This window comes from Hyla sarda, chromosome 4 (assembly GCF_029499605.1).
Source record: "Hyla sarda isolate aHylSar1 chromosome 4, aHylSar1.hap1, whole genome shotgun sequence".
Taxonomy (NCBI): Eukaryota; Metazoa; Chordata; class Amphibia; order Anura; family Hylidae; genus Hyla; species Hyla sarda.
Window position 1 is genome coordinate 309,569,211 of NC_079192.1, and position 24,335 is coordinate 309,593,545.

Below are 24,335 nucleotides of genomic sequence, written 5' to 3' on the forward strand. Positions count from 1 at the left end.
TGTATGATTGCTGTACAGTGTAAGTATAATGGAGGTATGATTGCTGTACAGTGTAAGTATAATGGAGGTATGATTGCTGTACAGTGTAAGTATAATGGCGGTATGATTGCTGTACAGTGTATGTATAATGGATGTATGATTGCTGTACAGTGTAAGTATAATGGATGTATGATTGCTGTACAGTGTATGTATAATGGAGGTATGATTGCTGTACAGTGTATGTATAATGGCGGTATGATTGCTGTACAGTGTAAGTATAATGGAGGTATGATTGCTGTACAGTGTATGTATAATGGATGTATGATTGCTGTACAGTGTAAGTATAATCGAGGTATGATTGCTGTATAGTGTATGTATAATGGACAGGGCCGTCTTTAATTTTGATTGGACCCTGGGCAAGCAATTTTTTTTGGTCCCCCCGGTCCCCCACCCCCATCCCACACACACTCGGGATCAGTACAGGATCAGTAATGTAATGTATGTACACAGTGACCTCACCAGCAGAATAGTGAGTACAGCTCTGGAGTATAATACAGGATATAACTCAGGATCAGTACAGGATACGTACGGGGGAGGGGATTATCAGATTATGCATGTGAGGGGAGGATAATAGTGATTATTATAATCCTCCCCTCACATATATGTAACATCTCCCCCTCACATATATAATCTGATAATCCCCTCCTCACATTGATTATCCCCTCACATATATATATATAATATCATACTCAGATTATATGTGAAGGGATTATCAATGTGAGGAGGGGGTTATCAGATTATACATGTGAGGGGGAGATGTTACATATATGTGAGGGGAGGATTATAATAATCACTATTATCCTCCCCTCACATGCATAATGTCCTCCCTTCTCACATTGTATAATAAATCCCCCCTCACATTATATAATAAATCCCCCCTCACAATATATAATAAATCCCCCCCACACTATATAATAAATCCCCCCTCACATTATATAATAAATCCCCCCCACACTATATAAATCCCCCCTCACACTATATAATAAATCCCCCCCACACTATATAATAAATCCCCCCTCACATTATATAATAAATCCCCCCCACACTATATAATAAATCCCCCCTCACACTATATAATAAATCCCCCCTCACATTATATAATAAATCCCCCCCACACTTTATAATAAATCCCCCCTCACATTATATAATAAATCCCCCCCACACCATATAATAAATCCCCCCTCACATTATATAATAAATCCCCCCCACACTATATAATAAATCCCCCCTCACATTATATAATAAATCCCCCCCACACTATATAATAAATCCCCCCTCACATTATATAATAAATCCCCCCCACCCCACACACACACACACACTATATAATAAATCCCCCCCACACTATATAATAAATCCCCCCTCACACTATATAATAAATCCCCCCTCACATTATATAATAAATCCCCCCCCCACACTATATAATAAATCCCCCCTCGCATTATATAATAAATCCCCCCCACACTATATAATAAATCCCCCCTCACATTATATAATAAATCCCCCCCACACTATATAATAAATCCCCCCTCACATTATATAATAAATCCCCCCTCACACTATATAATAAATACCCCCTCACATTATATAATAAATCCCCCCCCACACTATATAATAAATCCCCCCCCACATTATATAATAAATCCCCCCTCACATTATATAATAAATCCCCCCCACATTATATAATAAATCCCCCCTCACATTATATAATAAATCCCCCCCACACTATATAATAAATCCCCCCTCACATTATATAATAAATCCCCCCCACACTATATAATAAATCCCCCCTCACATTATATAATAAATCCCCCCCACCCCACACACACACACACACTATATAATAAATCCCCCCACACTATATAATAAATCCCCCCTCACACTATATAATAAATCCCCCCTCACATTATATAATAAATCCCCCCCCACACTATATAATAAATCCCCCCTCGCATTATAGAATAAATCCCCCCCACACTATATAATAAATCCCCCCTCACATTATATAATAAATCCCCCCCACACTATATAATAAATCCCCCCTCACATTATATAATAAATCCCCCCTCACACTATATAATAAATACCCCCTCACATTATATAATAAATCCCCCCCCCCACACTATATAATAAATCCCCCCCCACATTATATAATAAATCCCCCCTCACATTATATAATAAATCCCCCCCCACATTATATAATAAATCCCCCCTCACATTATATAATAAATCCCCCCTCACATTATATAATAAATCCCCCCCCACATTATATAATAAATCCCCCCTCACATTATATAATAAATCCCCCCTCACATTATATAATAAATCCCCCCTCACATTATATAATAAATCCCCCCCACACTATATAATAAATCCCCCCTCACATTATATAATAAATCCCCCCCACACTATATAATAAATCCCCCCTCAAATTATATAATAAATCCCCCCTCACACTATATAATAAATCCCCCCTCACATTATATAATAAATCCCCCCCACACTATATAATAAATCCCCCCTCACATTATATAATAAATCCCCCCCACACTATATAATAAATCCCCCCCACATTATATAATAAATCCCCCCTCACATTATATAATAAATCCCCCCCACACTATATAATAAATCCCCCCCCACATTATATAATAAATCCCCCCTCACATTATATAATAAATCCCCCCCCACATTATATAATAAATCCCCCCTCACATTATATAATAAATCCCCCCCACACTATATAATAAATCCCACCTCACATTATATAATAAATCCCCCGCACCCCACACACACACACACACTATATAATAAATCCCTCCCACACTATATAATAAATCCCCCCTCACATTATATAATAAATCCCCCCCACACTATATAATAAATCCCCCCTCACACTATATAATAAATCCCCCCTCACATTATATAATAAATCCCCCCCACACTTTATAATAAATCCCCCCTCACATTATATAATAAATCCCCCCCACACCATATAATAAATCCCCCCTCACATTATATAATAAATCCCCCCCACACTATATAATAAATCCCCCCTCACATTATATAATAAATCCCCCCCACACTATATAATAAATCCCCCCTCACATTATATAATAAATCCCCCCCACCCCACACACACACACACACTATATAATAAATCCCCCCCACACTATATAATAAATCCCCCCTCACACTATATAATAAATCCCCCCTCACATTATATAATAAATCCCCCCCCCACACTATATAATAAATCCCCCCTCGCATTATATAATAAATCCCCCCCACACTATATAATAAATCCCCCCTCACATTATATAATAAATCCCCCCCACACTATATAATAAATCCCCCCTCACATTATATAATAAATCCCCCCTCACACTATATAATAAATACCCCCTCACATTATATAATAAATCCCCCCCCACACTATATAATAAATCCCCCCCCACATTATATAATAAATCCCCCCTCACATTATATAATAAATCCCCCCCACATTATATAATAAATCCCCCCTCACATTATATAATAAATCCCCCCCACACTATATAATAAATCCCCCCTCACATTATATAATAAATCCCCCCCACACTATATAATAAATCCCCCCTCACATTATATAATAAATCCCCCCCACCCCACACACACACACACACTATATAATAAATCCCCCCACACTATATAATAAATCCCCCCTCACACTATATAATAAATCCCCCCTCACATTATATAATAAATCCCCCCCCACACTATATAATAAATCCCCCCTCGCATTATAGAATAAATCCCCCCCACACTATATAATAAATCCCCCCTCACATTATATAATAAATCCCCCCCACACTATATAATAAATCCCCCCTCACATTATATAATAAATCCCCCCTCACACTATATAATAAATACCCCCTCACATTATATAATAAATCCCCCCCCCCACACTATATAATAAATCCCCCCCCACATTATATAATAAATCCCCCCTCACATTATATAATAAATCCCCCCCCACATTATATAATAAATCCCCCCTCACATTATATAATAAATCCCCCCTCACATTATATAATAAATCCCCCCCCACATTATATAATAAATCCCCCCTCACATTATATAATAAATCCCCCCTCACATTATATAATAAATCCCCCCTCACATTATATAATAAATCCCCCCCACACTATATAATAAATCCCCCCTCACATTATATAATAAATCCCCCCCACACTATATAATAAATCCCCCCTCAAATTATATAATAAATCCCCCCTCACACTATATAATAAATCCCCCCTCACATTATATAATAAATCCCCCCCACACTATATAATAAATCCCCCCTCACATTATATAATAAATCCCCCCCACACTATATAATAAATCCCCCCCACATTATATAATAAATCCCCCCTCACATTATATAATAAATCCCCCCCACACTATATAATAAATCCCCCCCCCACATTATATAATAAATCCCCCCTCACATTATATAATAAATCCCCCCCCACATTATATAATAAATCCCCCCTCACATTATATAATAAATCCCCCCCACACTATATAATAAATCCCACCTCACATTATATAATAAATCCCCCGCACCCCACACACACACACACACTATATAATAAATCCCCCCCCACACTATATAATAAATCCCCCCTCACACTATATAATAAATACCCCCCAACACACACACATTATACTACATACTCACATATCCGGCGGTGGGTCCCCTGCTGCGGCCTGGATCCTGGGGGCGGCCGTGTGGGGACTGAGAGGAGCGGGAGACTCTCTCTGCTCCGCTCCTCTCTATGATGCCGCCCGTGACGTCGCACGTCACGTGACCAACTCCCAGACAGCCATTGCGGTACTGGCTGCCTGGGGATGAGTGACGACGGCGGCGAACATAAAAAGGTAGCCTTCCCCGGGCCCTCTCCTTCCCCCTGGGCCCCCTCCCACTAACATTTTGACCGGGCCCCTGACGCCTGGCCCGCCAGCCTTTATCAGCTTTATCAGGGCAGGGCCCATGGGGCAAAAGGGGCGAGCTGCTTTTGGGCCCCCAGGAATTACAGGGCCCGGGGCATCTGCCCCTTTTGCTCCACGGCCGCAGTGATTAGGGTGTGCCTGGGCACACCCGGCACACCCTGTGCGCACGCCTATGTTTCATACATGACCACATCAAATGTAAAAAGTCACCCTCCAAATGACTCTCCCTTGGACATTCTGAACCCTCTCTAACCCCTGTGCGTGGACTAAGATAGGATTATCCTAAATGTATTCTTATGCATAGAGGACAATTTTATATATCTCATCTGGATCTACATCCAGACTTGCCCAGTTAACCTTTTTACAATAAATAATTTTGTAAATAACAGATAAACTCTTTTATAACCTCCCTAGAGATCTAAGCAAAAGGCATACACAAGAGCCTCTCCATTATTCTCTAATAATAATTTCTTTCACACTACAAAATCCTCCGTTTTTAAACATCCGTAGGAAGATCCGTGTGAAAATCAGCTGAAAACGGCAGTAACAAAATCCTATACGTCCGTTAGAAAATCCCATTATAATCTATGGGATTTTCTAATATCCGTATGAATCCGTTATAGTCCGTTATTGATAACGGACATTAGTTTGTTACGGAAGATAGTTACGGAAGAAATGGCTCATGAACTATTTCTTCCGTAACTATCTTCCGTAACAAACTAATGTCCGTTATCAATAACGGACTATAACGGATGCATACGGATATTAGAAAATCCCATAGATTATGATGGGATTTTCTAACGGACGTATAGGATTTTGTTACTGCCGTTTTCAGCTGATTTTCACACGGATCTTCCTACGGATGTTTAAAAACGGAGGATTTTGTAGTGTGAAAGAAGCCTTATACTGCACTATAAAAGCTAAAAAAAAAAAAAAACATTTACTTTATGTTTGTTGGTTTGTTTGTTTTTTGTGCCTTTTCTTTTAACTCAGAGTGTACATGTAATGTTTGCTATATTATAGAGACAATTTAAAAGTTTTTATTAAAGGGGTACTCCACTGGCTAGTGTGGAACTAAACGTTCCAAACGCTGTTTTCGCGCTGCGGGGGTCTTCCACACCCCCCCCCCCCCCCTCGTGACATCACGACCATGCCCCCTCAATGCAAGTCTATGGGAGTAGTGAGAAAACACCGTTCGGAACATTTAGTTCCACACTGGCCAGTGGTGTACCCCTTTAAGGTGTAAATGATGGCTAGTATAGGTGGGGAGTGAGATGGTCCTGTAGACTGACATCGTATGACAATCTAGGTCACATTACACAGAGCCAGGAGAAAACCAGCTTCACATACGCTTCTCTGCGTTCTTGCGATAGATTGGGGTCTGAATGCCCAAACCCCACTAATCAAAGCCTTTGGTATGTCTATGACATATAAAAAGTTTTTTTTTTTTTTTTTGTGACAATGCTTAATACTTTGCTGATCTTCTTCTAATTTAAAGGGGTATTTCAGGAAAAAAACTTTCTTTTTAGATCAACTGGCTCCAGAAAGTTAAACAGATTTATAAATTACTTCTATTAAAAAAATCTTAACCCTTCCAATAGTTATCAGCTGCGGAAGTTGAATTGTTCTTTTCTGTCTGACAACAGTGCTCTCTGCTGACACCTCTGTATGTCTTAGGAACTGTCTGGAGCATAACAGGTTTGCTATGAGGATTCGCACCTACTCTGGACAGCTCCCGAGACAGGTGTCATCAGAGAGCAGTTAGACAAAAAAAGAACAACTCAACTTTAGCAGCTGATAAGTACTGGAAGGCTTAAAAAATGTAATAGAAGTAATTTACAAATCTATTTAACTTTCTGGAGCCAGTTGATACTATATATATATATATATGTTTTTTCCTGGAATAACCCTGTAACTTCAGGGCTTTTACTTTTTGTTCTACTTTTAATTGCTATTTTGTAATAAATTTGCTAACAAGATTAGAAGAATTCACAGCAAATGGAACAAACTTGCAAGTAAAACCTCTTTTTAATTGCTCAACAGCAAGTATAACACGGGAGGACGAGTCAAAACACTAACACTAATGCTCCTAACGCTACAATCATTTCATGTGACACTCTTTAATTCCTGTTCGACCAATCCCATTAATCCACAATAATCCCGGCAAATTGTTTTACCAATATTAAAGAAATTGCATGAATCGCATAGACAGCAAAATCTGACCTACAGGTTATGAAGTCAGTAATCTCATATGGAACTCCCCCCCCCCCCCCCCCCCCCCAAATAGACAGAACAGGAAATATGCATGTACTAACAAAAGGAACAATCGTTACATTTAAAGTTTCACTTGGGTAATCCCCATTGTATTGAGTTGCTGCGTTGCTCAGTTACACAGCCACTCACTAGCTTTTCTCTGAGATTCCTAGCTCTACGGACTGACACCAGTGGAGGTTCAGCAGTTAGCCCAAATAAATTAGAATCCGACTGCCAAATATGCCAGTTCTTTCTAAGTGCCCTCTCCCCCTCAATAGTCTCAAACATTAGGCTATACTCAACGGAAATAAAACTTGTGATAATTTCTGCTTATTCTTTCTCCTCTAACCAAAAATCAAACTACCTCTTTCTGGTTTCATAGCCTTCGAAAAAAGCATTAGAAATGGTCCCCTCATCATAACCTCTCAATCTGAGTCAGCTCATGAGATCACAGGACTTTTCTTAGAATTATGCATAGTCAGACTTATTCTGCCATAACATCAGGGACTGCCCTTGGGGCAAAGACCTGGTGACATGGACAAGATGGAAACTGTGAAAGTGTAATAGGGCATTAGTACAGGTGGGTATTCTATATTCATTCACTTCAAGTCACTTGTCAGTACCACTCAAAATTACATTCAGAAATAAAAAAAAATTAAAAAAATTAAATTCAGAAACCTGCAACCCCCCAAAATTAGCAGTGAATTGCATATTCAGGTCATTGTTGTTAATGTAAGAAACAAAATCATAGAACCCATTTTTAGAGCCTGCCCAAACTATTGCAACGTCGTCTATAAACCTAGACTAGTGGTCAATCTATTTTATAAATCTATTTGATGGCTGGTAAATTAATAGTTCTTCCCACATTGCAAGAAATACAATTGACAGTGTAGGTGCCAAGGGTGTATTCATGGCTGTGCCTGTCCTCTGGGCATACCACCCCTCACCAAATTTAAAACCATTATACCCCAAAACAAAAAGTAATGCCTCACATATAAAATCAATACAATTGCCATCCTTCCCTGAACATTACAGCCTAACTGTGTTGACACATCCGGTTGGAAAATCTTGGTACACAGTCCTATGACTTCTATCGTCGCTAGACTGCACTCAGAACGCCAAGTCAGTCCTTTTATTATCTATAACAATGCCTTAATATCAGCCGGGTATGAAGGAACAGAATGTAAGAGAAGCCAAAGAAGCCAATCAAGATAGCGAGACAGGGGCTCAGTCAGTGATCCCCTACTCACACTATAAGTCTTCCAAGTGGATTCTGGAGCCTTTTAAAAATTTTGGGTAATAGCATTTGCAATTTTCGGTTGATGCCAGGGGTTCTGTTACAGATGACAGAGAGAATTGCACAGTCTGCTGAAAATACCAAAACCCTGATGCAAACTTGATCGACCCCATAATACGTCAATAGGGTCTGTCAGGATTTGCTAGGGCATGAAAATGTACAGTATCCAGAGTAGCTATGGTTCCATTGTGAATATAAACCATTCTCTGATGTGTTTATTATTCAGCAGAGCCTAATGTTGAGGCATTTTTCTATATTCCATTGCATATGCTTTGCACATAATATGAGCCCCGGAGACCTTACTTGTGTTGTTGGGGCTCTCAGTGAGATAACAAAGGGGCCTCTATCTCTTTAGATTATACTTCTTAGATGGCAGTCTTATATAACACTTCAATATCACAAGTGATAATGTCATACACTGCCAGAAGGGCTCCTTAGTATCATACAGTACCCAATAAAATGACGCATGTTTCTTAAACAGTTTGACTTGAAGGTTATTTCTATAAAAACAGTGACCAGTTTATCATGACCAGTAGGACATTTTATGCTTATTATGCAAATATTCACTGGGGTGTAGAAGAATGTGAAAGCATTTCCTTCAAGACAAACTAAACAATGTGAGCTCACAAAGTGTGAATGTATGGTAATAATTGATAAATCACTGCTGTGCGTATAAGAAAAATTGCTGAACTTTGCTGAACCTGGCTCTAAGGAACAAGACCACCATCCGAAATTGTGGTGCCCCATACAGTTGAAGTCTCTGCCCCCATCTTAACAAAATCCGTAAAAAGGACCTGACCCATTTATATATTTCATTTAGCCCGGGCGCCTATTGGCAGCACTCTCAGTACTGCCCTGATGGCAGCTCCAATAAGGACCCACCAGTAAAATGGAAAATAAATATTTTTACTATGGTCTAGGGTAGTGCAGGGGCAAATGCCAGCTTTCTGCTGCTCTCTTGTGGTGTGGTGGGATGGATAACTGGCTTTTACTTTCAGGATGTGCAGATGTCAAAGTTTTTCGTCGTATAAGACGCACTTTTTCGTCCCCAAAACTGGGGGGGGGGGGGAAGTTGGTGCGTCTTATACGGCGAATACACATGCCTATCGCGGTGGTCCCTGCGGCCATCAATGGCCGGGACCCGTGGCTAATACAGGACATCACAGATCGCAGTGATGCCCTGTATTAACCCTTCAGACGCGGCGATCAAAGCTGACCGCCGCATCTGAAGGGAAAGTGACACTAACCCGGCTGCTCAGTCGGGCTGTTCGGGACCGCCGCGGTGAAATTGCGTCGTCCCGAACAGCTTACAGGACCTTATCTGCCTCGGTGTCTGCTCCGGGATCCCCTGCTTGGCCGGCGCTCCAATAGGAGCGGCGTGCGTAACGACAGGATGACGGCGACAGAGAGCATGGATCCCAGGGAAGAAGACGTCCGGAGAGTCGGGGACACCATGGGGACGCGGCGACAGCGATGGAGCAACATCCAGGGCAGCGGTGACGGGTCCGGAGCGGCGGGGACACGTAAGTACTACCTCCTATCCAGTGGTCTTCAACCTGCAGACCTCCAGATGTTGCAAAACTACAACTCCCAGCATGCCCGGACAGCCAATGGCTGTCCGGACATGCTGGGAGTTGTAGTTTTGCAACATCTGGAGGTCCGCAGGTTGAAGATCACTGTTGGGATCAGAATCTTTATTTTTTTAGATTTCGGCGCTGCAGCGCTACACCGGCAGAGTGGAAATTAGCAGTCGGAGCTTTTTTTTTTAGGTTATAAATTTTTTTATTATAGGTCATAAAAAAGATCAGGTGTGGACAAGGCGTTTCGGAGGGGCTCCCTCCTTCGTCGGCGGCCTAAGTGGCCTAATGGAAGAGCCGCCTATGGTCCCATAGACTTGCATTATGAGACCATCACGCTCATGTGGTTTAGAGACAAGATAAATCATGCTTAACAAGGACTTCTCCATGTTGTATCTGATGATCACTCTGGGTCTTAACACTTGGACCCCAACTGATCAAAACTTGTCTCTACAACACATAAAACATTTTTTTTTTTTTAAATGACAGTGCTCATTTAGCTTACCTCTACAGGCTCCTACAATGTGCCATGCTGTGTCTTGTCTATGTCTTACAGAAAGTTTAAAAGGGAGTGTTCCCACTAAATCATTTATCAACTATCTACAACATAGGCAATATATATTTGATCGCTGGGGGTGTGAATACCAGGATGTGGATAGGTGATACATTATTTAAATGGGAAACCCCCTTTAATACAACACACTCTGTATAATTATCTCTCTGACTAAACAGACAACTCTCCTTTGTGTACATGTGCCGTAATGGGGAAGGTAAAAAGGGAGTGCCCTCATATTTTTTATTCAATGGAGAGCAGTATTTCCCAGCTATGGTGCCTCCAGCTGCGGCAAAACTACAACTCCCAGCATGCCCGGACAGCCTTTGGCTGTCCGGGCATGCTGGAAGGTGTAGTTTCGCCACAGCTGAAGGCACACTGGTTGGGAAACACTAATGTAGAGGTACGGCACAGAAAACAGTGCTTTAATGTATTTTACCATACACTTATGCTCTCGAAATAGTGTAGAGACTAAACATTTGTCCCTCAATCACCACATATGAAACCTTGCAACTCAATTGTGGGGTGCCAATGGGTTACCATGGCAGCTGGGGTTGAGGCCTAAGAAAGGCCTGCCATGCCTAAATAGTATATATATTAGACCTAGTAGTAGGATCATAGATTCAAGCCCCCTTCTGAAGCTAAAAATAAAAGATAAAATTACATTTAATCCATGAAATCATATGTATCCCAAAATGAAACAACTAAAAACTACAAATTGTCTTGTACAACAACAAGCTCTCATACACCTACACTGATGAAAATAAGCAAATAAAAGTTATACAAAAAAAAAGAAATCTGCTTTCTAAAAGGAAAAAAATAGGCAGCAAATTTAATGGGTTAAAGAATAAAAACCTTCTGTTTCCTGATCTACTTTGTTATAAAGTGGAGAAAAATACCGTATATGCCGGCGTATAAGACGACTTGGCGTAGAAGACGAGCCCCAACTTTTACAGTTAAAATATAGAGTTTGGGGTATACTCGCCATATAAGACTACCCCTCCTACCGCGATGTATGGTACCTTGTATTTCCCCCCACATTAGGTAGGCATCATGTTCCCCCACATTAGGTAGGCAGTATAGTTCCCCCACAATAGTAGGCAGCTCCCCCACAATAGGTCGGGAGTTACCCCACATTAGGTCAGCAGTTACCCCACATTTGTAGGCAGCTCCCCACACATTAGTAGGCAGCTGCCCCACAATTGTAGGCAGCTCCCCCCACATTTGTAGACAGCTCCCCCCACATTAGGTCAGCAGTTCCACCACAATAGTAGGCAGCTCCCCCACATTTGTAGGCAATTCCCCCACAATAGTAGGCAGTTCCCCCACAATAGTAGGCAGCTCCCCCCACATTTGTAGGCAGCTCCCCCCACAATAGAAGGCAGTTCCTTCCACATTTGTAGGCAGCTCCCCCCACATTTGTAGGCAGCTCCCCCCACATTTGTAGGCAGCTCACCCCACATTAGGTCAGCATTTCCCCCACAATAGAAGGCAGTTCCTTCCACATTTGTAGGCAGCTCCCCCCACATTTGTAGGCAGCTCCCCCCACATTTATAGGCAGCTCCCCCCACATTAGGTCAGCAGTTCCCCCACAATAGTAGGCCGCTCCCCCCACATTAGATTGGCAGCTCCCCCCATCAGACATTCAGCTTCCAGCCATATACAGTGTATGGCTGCAGGCTGTATGTCTGTACTGGTCTGCCCCCACAGTGTTCCGATCACCGCTCCTCCGGCCCGGGTCACCATCTACTGCTATGGTCTATGGACCATAGCAGTAGGTGTCGGGACCGAGGAGCTGTGACCGGATCACTTAAGATAGCACGGCCGGTCACTCACCAGGCCCCGGTCGGCACGCGTCCTCCTGCGGTCCTCCTGGTCCTGCGCTCCTCTGCCTCTATGGTTGTAGGCATGTGACGTCACTGACGTCCTGTGCGTACAACCATAGAGACGGAGGACCGGACCGAAGGAGGACACCGGGGAATGGTAAGAGACCGGCGGACATCCTTATGTCCCGAAAAGATTTTTCGGGACACAGGAATGTCCGGCAAAGGAATACCTATGATTATCTGCCTGGGCCGGCTCCCGTGTGTGGCTGCAGGCGGGGACTGGCCAGATAAAGTAAAAACTAATACTGTATACTAAAAACCAGGGGGCCTCCAGCTGTTGTAAAACTACAACTCCCAGCATGGCCGGACAGCCTTTGCCGTGCTGGGAGTTGTAGTTTCACAACAGCTGGAGGCACCCTGGTTTTTAGTATACAGTATTAGTTTTTACTTGCTCTGGCCGGCCCCCGCCTGCAGCCACACATGGGAGCCGGCCTGGGCAGATAATCAGAAGTTTTCCTATCCCGGACCTCAATACCCGGCGTATAAGACGAACCCCGACTTTTCAGAATAAAATTCGGGGTTAAAAAGTCGTCTTATACGCCGGGATATACGGTAATATGTATAATTGAATACCTTTTTATAATGCACTCAGTTCCTTCCAGTGTCCACTAGATGGAAACCTTTACACGTAGCACAACTCGTAAAATATTGGAAATTCCTAAATAGTGGCTGTAAAATCACCTTTGCAGGCATGCATATACAGAGATCCCTCAACTTACAATGGTCTCAACATACCAAAGTTTCAACATACAATGGTCTTTTCTGGACCATTGTTCCTTGAAACCAGAGTCAACAAACAATACTACGGACAGTCCAGATCTGTGAAACATGTCAATGGCTGGAAGAACTGACCAATCAGAATGGGCATTCACTGGTAAAACACCTGTATTACTGAAGTGCATGCTCTGAATTCCTGTTTGGTAGCGCCTCCTACAGTACAGGGAGGTATTACATGTTCTGTACTACTTATAACCTATGCCTCGCTTTGCTGCTCCCTTGGACACCAAGTAATGGCGGCTCCATTTTACTTTTTTAGGACATTGCGTGTACTGTCCCGACCCTGAAGAAGCTCCTGTCCTCTACATAGACAGTGATTTACAGCTCCCTGCAGATCTTTATTACATTTATATGTAAGAACTTGCTTTATCTGTATTAGTTATCTGCTTATTTTTGTTTAATCCTCACTTTTTTCCTATTTTTGGATGACATTTTGGTGGCTTCAGAACCAATTACCAGTTTTCCATAGAGTTATGGTCTCAACATACAATGGTTTCAACATACAATGGTCATCCTGGAACCAATTAATATTGTAACTTGAGAGACCACTGTAAACAGACTTATATATATATATATATATATATATACACTCCAAAAGATCTGAAAGTTGTGGGCGTTTTTTGTTTGTTTGTTTTAGCCCACACGTGCAATGTTTTAGCTCTCTGTATTAGGGTCTTTTTCAAACAATATATAATGGTGCATGGGTTAAGTATAAATAGTGTCCCAATGCATCAGATCAATTCCCTGTATGTGTGTACAGAGACAGTTGTCAGTCAGCCTTCTATTTGCATATGGGCCATCTTTTGAGCCTTTGATTCAAATGTTTGTTTATCGTTACATATTTGTGGTGCAATTTTTCAGCTATTCTTTAACCCCTTAAGAACAAGTCCATTTTCACCTTAAGGACCAGGCCAATTTTATTTTAGCATTTTCGTTTTTTCCTTCTCGCCTTCTAAAATCCATAACTCCTTTATATTTCCATCTACAGACCCATATAAGGGCTTGTTTTTTGCATGACCAATTGTACTTTGTAATGAAACCTCTCATTTTACCTTTAAATGTACGGCGAACCCACAAAAAAAATTTTAGGGAGGAAATTTTTATGAACACCACAATTTTGCACATTTTGGAGGGTTTCGTTTTCACACTGTACAATTTATGGTAAAAATTACATGTGTTCTTTATTCTGTGGGTCAATACGAATAAAATGATACCCATGGCTAGATACTTTTATATTTTTGTACCGCTTTAAAAAAAAATCTAAAACTTCTTGTACAAAATCAGTAATCTAAAATCGCCCTATTTTGACCACCTATAACTTTTTTATTTTTCCGTATATAGAAAGCTCCGTTCTTTCTTTGCACATGCGCATTTGCATCCTAAAATCCCCACCCAAGACCCCTCCCATTAAAAATGGACAGAATTTTCAAAAAGATATGTTTATTTTTTTATTTTTATAAAAATGGACGGAACAGTATGCACTTTTAAAAACAGTATACTGTTTAAAAACGCATACGGTTTACTTTTTCCCATACTGTTCCATCCGTTTTTTTCCCATACGGTTTTTGATAGAAAATGTATGCGGGAACCGTAGCTGAAAAACGTAGTATGAACCCAGCCTTACTGGCTATCTTCTGCTCTGGTCTGCTCGACCAGAGCAGGAGACGCTGGGAGACGGACAGAGGCAGGTGAGGGGACCTCCGTCTGCCATTACAGATGATTGGATCGCCGTGGCAGTGCTGCGGGCGATCCGATCATCTATTTTATCATGCGCATTGCCACAGATGCCGTGATCTGTATAGATAACGGCATCTGAGGGGTTAATGGCGGACATCCGCATGATCGCGGATGTTGGCCATTACCGGTGGGTCCCCGGCTGCTGATAACAGCCGGAACCTGGCGTGTATGACGCGAGCACCGCACTGATGCTTGCAGTCATACACAGGACGTAAATGTACGTCCTGGTGCGCGAAGTACCGCCAAACCAGGACGTACATTTACGTCCATGGTCGTTAAGGGATTAAGCTACCGTAAAAGCTATAGCCCAAAATATGGCTCATTGCAAATAAGACTTTTTTGGAACATTTACTGTATTTCCCAAAATGCATGACAAAATACATGCCAAAATGATGTATTTTGGTACATAAAAGACCCAAAATAAATTCAATGAGAATCAAGGTACATTTACCTATTAGATTCAATAGGGAAAAAATTGCACTTTTGTATAAATCTGCAAAAAGGGTCCAAAAAATGTGTTTCAGATCATATAAAAATATATATCACCGAGCTCAGCATTTGTCCATTTGTCATAAAAATCTGACAAGTTCACTTTAACAGCTATAACTTTTATTTATATTGCAAGGATTCCTTTCCTTTTTGTTTTCTGGCATTTTTTTTTAGAATACTGCCACTGGACTTTTAAGCCAAAGTCAGAAGCGGATCAAGGAGGAAGGAGGAGTATATGCCCTATATATCCCATTCCTTTTGAATACACTTCCGGCTTTGGTTCAAAAACTGCAGTGATAGTTTTTTTAGTCTATTACTGTTAACCTCACATGGGCCTTCTGACTAGTGTTGTCTTCACACAGCTCCGCAACAAATAACTCAAATTCAACCCTGTTACACAATTTCCAGTGTGAACATAGGAAAAGGACTATACCAGTTTTAGGCTGGGTTACGGGGACCAGATCCGGCTGGGGGTTATAAAAACTGGGCGCTCCTGTACCCCAGCTGGACCCGGCCCGCATCTCATTCATTTAATTGATATTGTGACTCCGGTCGGCTCATTTTTGCCCTGAAATCGGTTTTGTAACCGGATCTAGAACCGTGATATACTATGGTTTCAGGTCCGGTCACAAAATTAGCCGACCGCAGTCACTATCTGAGTCCAGTCGACTCGGTCCCCGTATAGACAAAATGTGGTGTGAACCCAGCCTTAGCACTACTTCTAAAATCCCATCCTTACTAGATTCAACCAGTCTGTTCACCACACTTTAAAACTGAACAAACTACATCACAGCCCTCAAGGCAGCCTACCTCCTACTACAAGCTGCTCACCAACCCCTCCCAACCTTTTGTATCTTCCAACATTGAAGAATACTCTCCAGAACTGACCCCTCCCTAGGAAGACAAATGCTTTAGTCACACTGCCTCAGTGGGGCCACAGTCACAGGTCACATTCAAGCAGGTGTGAGGGCAGATTAACCCCACACTAAAGTAGCAGACAAGTAGCCTGTACAGAATCCAGCAAACTACGTACTACCATGGCCATACTATCATAACCCACTACACTAAGGTAGAGTAACATACTCACCCGTAGTAAAAATTAAAAAAAAAAAGAGGGGAAAATTTTTTTTTAATTGATTAAATAAATAAATAATAAAATAAAAAAACAGAGGATCCCCTCTATTTTTCATAACATGCCAAGGACAAAACCAAACAACGCCTTATACTAAAGTCGCCCAAACCCACCACGATCAGATGATGGCATACCCCTTCTCTCCACATAGACAACAAATGAATGTTTGGCCATGCAGAACATTCATGTGTATGAGGAAGTCTGAAGAGTATGGCCACCATGTCGTAAATAAGTCCCATCTTTAGGGTATGTTCACACTGAGGAATTGACAACAAATCTTTTGGTCAGGAAATTCAGCAAATTTGCTATCTTCTGCTTAGCGCAGAATTGTGTGTAGAAATGGTGCTGAAATTGAAAAGGAATTTCACATGGAAGTTGATGAGGAGATCAGGAGGAGGAACAGGAAATGCTGCGGAGGAAGTTAAGCCATTTTGTGGTTTGATCTGTGCAAAAATTCTGCGTCAATTTTGTGGTATCCCGGTACCGTATTGTATACCGTACCTTGTGTGGTGGTCCCCAAAGTCAGAGTTACTTCATTCCAGTAGCATCCTCCTGGTAGGATAGCCCCTAGTTGCCTCTTTCATATGTAATTCTATGATGTTTACATGTATAAATAATTGTATATTTAATTAGCTATATAGTGTCGCAGGACCTTAGGTCACATGACTAATGTTAATTCCAGTACAGTGTATTGAAGGACCTTTGTAGGTCTCATGTGTGGTCACATGGTTAGACCATAATTCCTTGTAAAGTGAATAACAGATGGTATGGACCAGTGAGCTTAAGGCCAGCCCCTGCCCATATAAGGGAGCTGCCAGCCAATCATCACTATCTGGCTCCTGAGCTGCAAAGCAAGCAGCGTATCTCTTGGGTGCCGGACAATCAGAGAGAGAGGAGATCCGTGTTACTTACAAAGACAAGCTTAGGCCTGAAGCCTGCCAGCCTCAGCCTGAATATAATCATAAGTTACGATATCAATCCCGCTAAAGCTAGTGTGACTGCTGGACCTAAACTCAATCCCCTAAATCCAGTGGAACAGCACTTATTCCTTTTCTAAGCTCAAGAAACTCACGAGGTCCCAAAACTCCAAATAGATTCTTGTACAAAGGCTGTTTCCTGTTTAATGTTGCATAAAAGCTGCAGTAAAGGTTCCGACAGTTTTCTGAAAACCTTTGGTTGTGGACAATCATTTATTATACCTCCCTATCGTTCTTGGGATGGGTTGCGATAGGACAAGCATATACAGAGGAGCCCTCACCCTGGCGTCATGAGTGATAAGGGTTAAACAAGCGCCCTTTAGTTACCGCACAGCTACACCCAATATACCCTACATCCTCAGGCTACCACAATTTCATGTCTCATTCCGCTCCAATTGGTGCAAATGTACATCAGCCCCTGGATATATTTCACAGCAGCAACCAGTCTTTGAGGTTTAAAGGGGTACTTTTTTTTTTTTATATGAACAGAAAATTAAACAGATTTGTAAATTACTATTAAAAAATCTTTACCCTTCCTGTACTTTTTAGCAGCTGTATGCTACAGAGGAAATTCAGTTCTTTTTGAATTTCTTTTTTGTCTTGTCCACAGTGCTCTCTGCTGACACCTGATGTCCATATCAGGAACTGTCCAGAGGATAATCCCCATAGCAAACCTTTGCTGCTCGGGACAGTTCCTGACACGGACAGAGGTGTCAGAAGAGAGCACTGTGAACAAGACAAAAAGAAATTCAAAAAGAACAGAATTTCCTCGGTAGCATACAGCTGCTAAAAAGTACAGGAAGGGTAAAGATTTTTTAATAGAAGTAATTTACAAATCGGTTTCACTTTCTGGCACCAGTTGACATATAAAGACCTAAAAAAAATCGTAGTACACCTGAAGCAATGAATAACCCTTGTTTTTAGAAAATGTATATCGGTTTTAGGGGACTGTATAGCATTATTATTTATACGTCGGATTACCCTTTTATTTGGATATTGTGGTGATATTATTATTTTTTTTTTTATTATAGTGGCATTATATGGACACTGCAGAAAGAGTTTTATACAGGGGCCCCAACAGATCTTGGGCGGGGAGGGGTTTCGACCTCTAGGACCCCCACGATCTCCCATGATTGCTCCATGCAGGAAAAAAGCCAAGGTGCTGGGCAGAAGATTGACAGGGGTCTGACCCCCAGCGATCAGACACTAAACTCCTATGCTGTGGATAGGGAATAAGAACATGTATTGTGTTTAATGTACTGTATTAAAGTAATAATCAATGAACCAAAACTGGAAGTAACAACTAACAGATGCAACATAGACAGCAAAATTTCCCTAAATTCTTCCTCCCATTAACTTACATATCTTCCCACTCACAATCTCTGTAAATACAGTATTCTGGTTATGGCTTCTGCAGTTTAGTCCCGCGCTCCTTGGGCTAGACCAGTGCTGAGGGAGCTGCAAGGTACAGTAATCACACTAAACACACATAGGTTAAGGGGGAATGATTAAGTCTTGTTACAGATTAAAGATCTTTTACAAAATGTGAAAGCACAGACTCAGATATGGGGTCAAAGTATTCTCTGTTCTACTCTAGCCTGAGTAGATCTAGCCTAAATACTCTTCCTTAAGGCTCCAATCAATTCCCAAATGTAACTATACTCAAGTTCGCCTTGTACCACCATTTACTTACCCTGCTGACTCGTCCCTACGAGTGTCAATGAGGGGAACCAATACTGGACCGGGTGAAGTAAGGCTGGGTTCACACCACGTTTTGTCCAGCTCTGGGATGGAAAAACTGGTTCGTTCCCGTGCCCCAGCTGGCCTGCATCTCATTCATTTGAATTAGCCGACCAGAGTCAGATAGTGACTCCATTTGGCAAATTTTTGCCCCGTATCGGGTTTTGTGACCGGACCTAAAACCGTAGTATACCATGGTTTTAGGTCCGATTACAAATCTGGATACGGGCCAAAAATATCTGACTCCAGTTGGCTCATTCAAATGAATGAAATGAAAACCAGGTCCGGCTGGGGAACGGGAGCGCCCGGTTTTCCCATTCCCCAGCCAGATCTGGTCCCCGTATAGACAAAATGTGGTGTGAACCCAGCCTTAGTATGTTTTATGTTGTTACTTACGCCTTTACTATGAGGTTTGGATTATGCAATCCTTTTAATCAATGCTGTAGGCAGTGGTATATCTTCTGTATATCTTTCATATTGTTAGTATAGATAGTCGTTTTCCTTTTTGTTTTTTAGAAGTGGCCAACCTAAAGACAGGCAGGGAAAATTCAAAGGTGACAGAAAAAATTAGGGCGACAGACAAATGTCTTAGTTAGAAAAGGCTAAAGCACTACAGAGGATGAAAACTGTCAAGGCAGAACAGGAAAAGGAAAGGAGGTCAGAGATTCTGTCATCTGTCACACAGTGGAAAAAATACACAGTTTGGGCCATTAGGTATGGAAAAATGAGTGACTGCGGATGGGAAATTATGATGAGTTTACATGTGGGTGGGGTGTCTTATCCTTAAAATACATGAGAAGCATGTACAGCTCCATGACTATGACCAAAATCTACATTTTTAGTTTTTAGTTTTCATAGATTTAGTCATAATGCTTTGCAGCCCATGGTTGGTACCTACAATGCTAAATAAGGAGGATTACACTACTGATGGATATTAAGATTATTCTAAGATATCATTTATTGGCAAAAATAAATGTCTAGAATCTGCTACAAATGAAATGAAATGTTTATTTGTATTTATAAAAGTGCGCTGGATTTGGCTAAACTCTCTTGCGGCATCTTAATGTCAAATTGGTCTTATGGTAAATTCACAAGACAAATGCAGACATGTCTGAAATGGCTTTTTCAGTCACCAAAGGGGGGTAGCTGGTGAGTTTAGCACCAAAGGGGGGAGGAAACATTCACTGCCGCAGTGGGCCCTAACTAGGTAATATATGTTTGCAATGCCTAATGAGTCTTACCCAGGCACTCTACAGACCATATATATATATATATATATATATATATATATATATATACATACATATATATATATATATATATATATATACATATATATATATATATATATATATATATATATATATATATATGCTCGATCAATTCACCAAAGAAACAGCAGGTAAGTAGCTAGCACAGGTTCAGCCAGGTACTGAATGGGAGAAGACTATTAGGTGGCGCTGCACGCTCCAAACAGATAGACTTCAATACATATTCACATAGAAGAGAAAAGAGGAACTAGCAGAGCGTTCACCGTGTCAGATGCACGGCAGGTTACTTCGGACACATCCGTTCACGGGATCTGTTCGTTTGTGGGACCTGTTCGGTCCTGGCAGGGAGGCGGCGGATGACTTCAGGGGGAGCTCAGACGCCAGGCCTCGGTCCGTATCACGCCTCGTCAGGCCCCTCTCAGATGTTTAAAGGAGCATGAAGTGACAGTTTTAGTGTGTCTATTGTGTGAACATACCCTAAGGTGGACTCTCAGGTGGATACTGTACAACTACACTTACTAGAAATGCATAGGAAAATCTACAGCATTTCTGCAGCAGCAAATCCACACAAAAGTGTGTATATATATATATATATATAAATATATATATATATATATATATATATATATATATAGGGAATATGCAAAGCATCTCATTACATCACCTTTTCAGGTAATGTTCCCTGGTATCAGCTTAGCTCCTGGTAAGGAATATAAAAAGCTGATCAGGATTTTATGCCGAGCCAGACTACACCCCAAAAGGGAAGTTTCTACCCATCTGCACTACTGTTTCGTGGTTTTTGCCACTCGTCAGTACAGAGCAGGGTGATCTGGCTTGGCTGGGGTAAGAGGCCTGAGAGCAGCTAAAGGGGATGAGTATTTGCCTCAGGGCGAGGCCACCACTCCTGGTGTAACGGAGCTTCAGAAGGCCATTAAGCACTCCGCGGGCATTCTGGGTAGGGGAATATGCAAAGCAGCTCATTACATCACCTTTTCACGTAATGTTCCCTGGTATCAGCTTAGCTCCTGTTAAGGAATATAAAAAGCTGATCAGGATTTTATGCCAAGCCAGACTACTCCCCAAAAGGGAAGTTTCTACCCATCTGCAGACAGCTTTTTCGTGGTTTTTGCCACTCGTCAGTACATATATATATACATATAAACAAACAACAAAAAACGTGGTCTCAAATGGCTGGAGGTGCTCAACCCCAAATGCGGTTGTGCATTTATACTGGGGGAGCAGATCCTCCCCTTGTAGTCCGTTGCTAAGGGCGATCCCCAGCATAAAAATGCATACAATGGAGGATGCCTGCAGCGGACTACAAGTGCCGCATTTGGGGTTGAGCACCTCCAGCCATTTGAGACCACGTTTTTTGTTGTTTGTTTAAATTTTATATTTGGAGGTGTGTAAACTCCAAAATTAATGCGCCTTGAATATCTACAAGGCAGCATTAAGGTAGCACCTGTGAGGCCAGGCACCCATATTAGCCAGCTCAGGTGGGGCTTGCAGCTTGCCTCCCTCCTCCCATTGCATGTGTGCTCAGTCACGCTGGAGGATATCTGGGAGGAAGTTGTGAGTCAACCGAATGCTGCCGTAATTGCCCACTGGCCCCTGTTTTGCTTATCAAGCACAGGTAGGATTAGCGTTAGGTCTCGCACCAATTTGAGAAACCTTGGTGTTGGTGTGCGGGCTCTGGTGTGTCCTTCATATAAGGATACACTGGCGAATGTCTCAATTTTAACATCAGTGTTGAGGGATAGCCAATGTCATTGTTTACATCTACCACAGTAGTGCACCGATATTCCTGTATTGTATTCTAATTGTTACACATCCACACCGTTTATCTGGTGTAGGATTCTATTGTGGCACTTGTAGTCCGCTGCAGGCATCCTCCATTGTATGCATTTTTATGCTGGGGATCGCCCTTAGCAATGGACTACAAGGACAGGATCTGCTCCCCCAGTATAAATGCACAACCGCATTTGGGGTTGAGCACCTCCAGCCATTTGAGACCACGTTTTTTGTTGTTTGTTTAAATTTTATATTTGGAGGTGTGTAAACTCCAAAATTAATGCGCCTTGAATATCTACAAGGCAGCATTAAGGTAGCACCTGTGAGGCCAGGCACCCATATTAGCCAGCTCAGGTGGGGCTTGCAGCTTGCCTCCCTCCTCCCATTGCATGTGTGCTCAGTAACGCTGGAGGGTATCTGGGAGGAAGTTGTGAGTCAACCGAATGCTGCCGTAATTGCCCACTGGCCCCTGTTTTGCTTATCAAGCACAGGTAGGATTAGCGTTAGGTCTCGCACCAATTTGAGAAACCTTGGCGTTGGTGTGCGGGCTCTGGTGTGTCCTTCATATAAGGATACACTGGCGAATGTCTCAATTTTAACATCAGTGTTGAGGGATAGCCAATGTATTGTTTACATCTACCACAGTAGTGCACCGATATTCCTGTATTGTATTCTAATTGTTACACATCCACACCGTTTATCTGGTGTAGGATCCAATTGTGGCACTTGTAGTCCGCTGCAGGCATCCTCCATTGTATGCATTTTTATGCTGGGGATCGCCCTTAGCAACGGGCTACAAGGGCAGGATCTGCTCCCCCAGTATAAATGCACAACCGCATTTGGGGTTGAGCACCTCCAGCCATTTGAGACCACGTTTTTTGTTGTTTGTTTAAATTTTATATTTGGAGGTGTGTAAACTCCAAAATGAATGCGCCTTGAATATCTACAAGGCAGCATTAAGGTAGCACCTGTGAGGCCAGGCACCCATATTAGCCAGCTCAGGTGGGGCTTGCAGCTTGCCTCCCTCCTCCCATTGCATGTGTGCTCAGTCACGCTGGAGGGTATCTGGGAGGAAGTTGTGAGTCAACCGAATGCTGCCGTAATTGCCCACTGGCCCCTGTTTTGCTTATCAAGCACAGGTAGACTGTTGAGACCCAATTAGCTCCTAGCAGGCTATAACTACCCCTCCCCCTTATTACAATAATTAATTAAATAATAACTGACACAACAACAATTTAACTTTTCCGTGGGTGGGAATCGGCCACAGCTTTATTTATAAAATTACTTATTATATAAATAACAATTTAACTGTAACAAAGACACCGATTGGCTTCTTACCAACCCGAGAGGTGCTGCCACACTGTCCTGTGTGGAGGTCTACCCCGGGTTGACCCCGCTTTCACCGTCTTCTTACCGCCAAGCTGTGACTTACAATAAACAAAGATACAAAAAGGGAGGGAGGGAGGGCAAAACTCCGGGTCCTGGGCAGATTGAGGGGGGAAGGGAGGCACCACACTATAAATACCCAGGGGAGGGCCTCTGAAAGCCCGGGAAACTATTAAACCCCTGATTGGTGCACTCCTTCCCCCCTACCCATGGGACATACCACTGTAGCCACTGGCAAGTTTTACAGGCGGGGGAGGGGGCTAAAAAACCTTGCCTGTATATTTCTTAACCCCTTAACTGCTCACCAGTCAGGGGGCAAGCTAGTTATGCACAGCTTGCCCCTCCAGACTGTTGAGACCCAATTAGCTCCTAGCAGGCTATAACTACCCCTCCCCCTTATTACAATAATTAATTAAATAATAACTGACA

The 24,335-nt window shown here is 42.1% G+C and overlaps 1 long non-coding RNA gene across 1 annotated transcript in view; it reads left to right on the plus strand.

Moving 5' to 3' along the window:
* Positions 1–19,132, plus strand: part of LOC130369493 (uncharacterized) — a 44,427-nt gene extending 25,295 nt beyond the window's left edge. Inside the window, exons 2-3 of the long non-coding RNA XR_008892785.1 lie at positions 13,643–13,736; positions 18,750–19,132. This is a non-coding gene — a long non-coding RNA (uncharacterized LOC130369493). The remainder of the gene's footprint in view (positions 1–13,642; positions 13,737–18,749) is intronic.
* The last annotated feature ends 5,203 nt before the right edge of the window (positions 19,133–24,335 follow it).